The 4,941-nt window shown below is 34.5% G+C and overlaps 1 protein-coding gene across 23 annotated transcripts in view; it reads left to right on the forward strand.

Moving 5' to 3' along the window:
- Positions 1 to 4,941, forward strand: part of DMD (dystrophin) — a 1,241,121-nt gene that overhangs the window by 427,302 nt on the left and 808,878 nt on the right. The window lies entirely within an intron of this gene.

Genomic DNA, 4,941 nt, shown 5'->3' on the forward strand with positions numbered 1-4,941 from the left:
GTTATTGCATCCACATATTTATCCATAATTAAATAATTAGAAACAAAATAACCAAACAACCTCCACTGTTTTTTGTTTGGTTGGTTGTCTGGTTATAGGGGAAAAAAAAAAGATGAAACTACAGTAACTTGTATTAAAAATGTATAGCTGCAAAGTAATTAACATAAATTATAACGTAAAAGGTGGGGGGGGGGGGAGGAGGAATAGAAGAAGAGGGACTTGGTGATCCATTGAGTCCTGTTGTCTGAAATTTCAGTTAAACATGTAATGATGATGTTTTCAAGTTCCTCATTTTCTGGCATAGTCAGTTACATATTTTGCTCCTGTTCTTTTGCCTGTCTCAGAATCTCACTGAATATGGCAAACTTTTCAGCATCTTCTGCAATATATTTATTAATTTTTATTTTATTCTCATTTATTCCTGTGTCACCATCATCCCTGAGCTTGATGTTGCTTTTTATTCTGATTGTTTTTATGCCATGGTATATTTATAAAGTACAGTCACATCTCCAGTCAGCCTTTGTTAGGTAAAGCTTTCAAACTTCTTTACATTGTCTCCCACTTAAGATAATAAATTTTCTTTTCCACTACTTGTTCCACTATCATTTTTGAACGCCTCATCAAAACTGTACATAGAATTCCAGATCAGTTCTTATTAATTGCCTTGTTCTTTTATCACCTTGCGCAATAAAATCGATATTGTGTTTCTTGAAGGGGAGTCAGGTTTGTCTTCTGAAATTGATTTCTGAAAATAAGTCCCATATTTTAAGGCTGTGTTCTCTCTGGCTCCTTGGAGACGCAGAAGTATAAGTTATTTTCAGGAGATCGTGTTACACAGAATACTATATGCATTTGCTGTAATTGTAGCTGTCCTATAAAGTTTGACCAGCATAATTTTGTGAGTATCACAGCATGCTTCAGTTCTTCCTGCATCTGATCTCGTGTGCTATGTCTGCATTAGCTCACTGGGCATGCACCACTTAGGCCTTTGAAGAAGCTGTGCATGGTTTTATACTGGCATTACCACATAATTTGAAGGGTGGTTCTGTTCAGTGTCACCCAAAATTTATATTGGTAAAAGAAATAATAAGTTTTTGGATCAAAATTTGCAGTCCTTCATGGCTGTATCACCTTCATGACTTAAAGCTGTTGTCTAATCAAATAATAAACTTTTCTTCTCCTTTCCTTAGTTAAAATATCTACTGACTAGTTTTATCAGCTTTGATCCTCAAAGTCTCTAAATTCAATTGTTGAGTCCAAACAGATGCAAAAACCTGCCTTTAAGTCTGCCATACGGACGACCATTATGTTTATGAACTGTTACAATGCCTACATAGTTCCTAATGTATTGTCATGGACTAGAGGACAAGGTATTTAAAGTGTTAAAAATATTTGATAATCTTTTGGGGGAGGCGAGCATGAAAGGGAGATTTCACTGTTTTTATATATATATAATGATAAATATTGGTTTTATTTACACAGACATTAACTATACTATTGGGGTTAAAGTATATTTTTAGTACCCATCTTATCCCACAGAATACATGCTTTCACCTCTCTGAAAAATTTGTTTTTTCTCAGTAATATGAACAGCCAGAGCTTTATTTTTGTTTTTATTAATTTTTTTTAAGCGTAATTAAGGCATTGTGGAAGGGAGAGACAATTGGAGATAAGATTAAGAAGAGTTTGTAGACAGTTGAGTTGGGAAACTAGGCTCTGTACTGCCTACTTTGTAGCTCTTGAAAGTGCTGTTACTCAATCTTCTGTGTTCATTTATTCCTATCATTTTCCCCATTTATTCGTGTACTCCTATTATGCGCTGAAGTGATTATTATAGGTTACCTTAGTTTTTTTATGCTTATTTTAACAAGAGCAAGGAGGAGCTTTCAGGGAGCTTCTGTCTTTAGTTGTTTCTTTTCAGCTCAGAGATGGAAACAGCTCGAGGCTAGCAGTGCAAGGCTGTCCACATGGTCTTTCCCATGCTTTCTTCAACATCTGTAGGTAATCAGTTAGTGTTATTTAATAAAGGCATCCACTACAAGGTTGCAGTTCTTTTTCTCAGTTGCTTCTACGCAGCTATTGTCATAAATCATAGCTGGAATTATCTGTCTGAATACTGGAATCATGTTATCGACTTGCTTCTAGGAGAGAAGACCACAGAGAAAATGAATACGTATGAACTGAGAAAAATGTGAGAAAACTTCTTAACAGTGAAGACAGAAACAGGTTTAATAAATGAGCCAGTACTGCAGAACTTATTTCAGTAACCCCATGCAGGTCGTTCCTTCAGGATGTGCTTTTCCTGTTATCTCGGGACACTTGGATTCTTTCATCAAGAAACTGGTGCAATACTACGTAGGAGTGCATCTGTTCAGGCACATAGCAAAGCGTTACAGTGCTGCTAGATAATACCAAACACACTATCTGAAGTTCCAATAATTATGGTTTTCTTGTGATATATAAAATTTGATATATTCCACTGTAGATTTGAGACCTGCTATATATATTTTAATGTTTATTTGACATATGCATAATATACCAGTTGGAATCCCAGTCATCAACTCTTGTTGCAGTGCATACACCTATTCCAGTTTGCAGGGAACTTTTAAAGTAGGTATTGTAGTTACAATATCCTCAAATCCAGATTGGCTTAAGAGAGCTGTAGCATTTTCAGTTCTCTTTAGGGTCTTGGATGCTGCTTCAGACTTGTCAGTGTCACGTACACTTACTTTTACTCTATTAGGCTGTGGCTTACAATGTCTAAAATAGGCAAGCCACCTTCTGTTGCCTGTTTAAATAGAGCTACTAAAACGTTGATTTATCAGTCTTTCCAGTATGTATTGCTTTCGAAATACCTTGCTTTACTCTTGATTATTTCACTACTTCTCCAATGCTAGCAACATATTGAATTGCATTTACTTTGGGTTTCTCAAAACAAGTTCTCATTTTTATTCATATCGTTGCTCCAGTATTCATTTGCATCCTGAAATGTTCTTGACACTTCACATATGGATCATTGGCATACAGTCAAGGAGGACTCTGTATTCCAAACCTTTACAGATTCTGTTGAAGCAATTAGATGTCTATTTTCTCCTATTATCACCTTCCCCCTCACCTTACTTCCCACCAGATGACAGATGTTCTGTTTGGTAACTGGTTTACTAGAGATGATTGGGGGGGGGGGGGGGGGGGGGGGGGACTTTTTTCTATTTATTTAACGGTTAAGATGGAAAACACAGTAAAATGCTATACAAAAAACATTGTACAGGACACAAAAGCAAAAATATACTAGTGGAATCTTTTCACTAAGAAAAAACAATCAAACAAAAAGAACAGGACAATGAAAAAGATTAGAATAAAATGTAGAACAGGTTACCTCAAAACATATTGCTACCTCAAAACTGATTACTATGTCACAGTCACATAAGCTGTTGCTAGGAGTTGTATTAACCTGTATCTCTCTTGAATGTATTTAACAGCTTGACTGTGAAGTGAAGGGAGGATAAGAGACTGGAGCTTACCGTGCCCCAAGCAGAATGGCACCACAGTATGGGGCCTAATAGACTCAGCGTGGCTCTAATTCAAGATCTGCCAGTGGTCAAAAAAGAAAAAAAGAATTTACATTTGCAAAATGTATTTTTCCATACTACATAGATGACAACACGCCAGAAATGCTAGTAGAAGCCTACTTTTATGCAAAACATGAGCAGATGTTTCTAGCTGGAAAAGTATTAAATGCCTTAGAATTGACTTATGGGCTTGAGATGTTCTGATTGTCCATTGTGAACAGTTCTTTTCCCTCAGATAATTACATTTAAGGCTTTTCTTTTCAAATTACTAAACAACTGTTTGAACAACTTGCTGGTGGACAGAATGCATACAGTTAATAAACATTGGATCAAAACTTTCATTTTTAAAAATGATTAGCATGACATAGATTGTTTTTCCTCATGATTAACCTAATGGAAAAAAAAATCAGCACATTAATATACTTTCTGTATTCTTACAGTTATAATCCCATTAAAGTTAGAAATCCTCCTCCTATTTCATTTACAATAAATTACTATTTTTTTAGCGTTTTGAAGTAGAAGTATTTATGTTTATATATCAAAGTGAATCACTTGGGTTTCAACTGTTTTTTAAAGATTTATTTTTACAAATTGTATGCTCCTGTAAAGAGGAGCTAGTCTTTTTGTGTCTGTTACAGCTAACTTTTTAAAGACCTCATTTGTCATTATGATAGATACAGTGTGTGAGTCATGCATATAAGAGCCAATATTAACTAAGTGACTAGTCTTCATTTAGGTGCAGGAGTAACGCATCTAGTGACAATCAGCAAGAAACCTACTCTTCAAATTTAAAACTTGACATCAAAACAATTTTTACTGATTAATTCCTGATGGAATTTTATGTTAGATTTTCAATATGTAACCAAAACATACTAGTTAATAATGTTCTCTAGTGTCTTGCAATGATACTGAAAGATAATTTGATTTTTTTTTGTTTTAATTAAACAAATGTACATATCTTGTGAAAGTAAGATCTATTAAATATAAAAAAAAGTGCATTATATTTGTAAACAGTACCCTGGCCTAAAATAATGAAAAACAGGTAATTTCATTTGTACTATGGTGCATAATACATATAAATTTTTTTTAAGGAGGATGAGTCTGGGGGGGAGGGGATAGAGATTTAAGCAGTTTTTCACATTTGACTTGAAGTATGGATTTTTTTCTGCATGAAAATGTAGCTACAATCCTTAAACATTCTGCTACTTAAATAGATAAATAAGTAAATACATCGATTAAAAAAACAGGAACAGCTTTGTTTTGATTGTATCCAGTTGTCTATCTTCAGCATTTTTTGTTATTTCTTTTCCCATTTGCTTTTCTCAAATTTCATACAAAACCAGTTGTCCTTGAGGATCTAGAGGGGAAAAGA

Source organism: Anser brachyrhynchus, assembly GCF_964034855.1.
Source record: "Anser brachyrhynchus genome assembly, chromosome: 1".
In the NCBI taxonomy this organism is placed as follows: Eukaryota; Metazoa; Chordata; class Aves; order Anseriformes; family Anatidae; genus Anser; species Anser brachyrhynchus.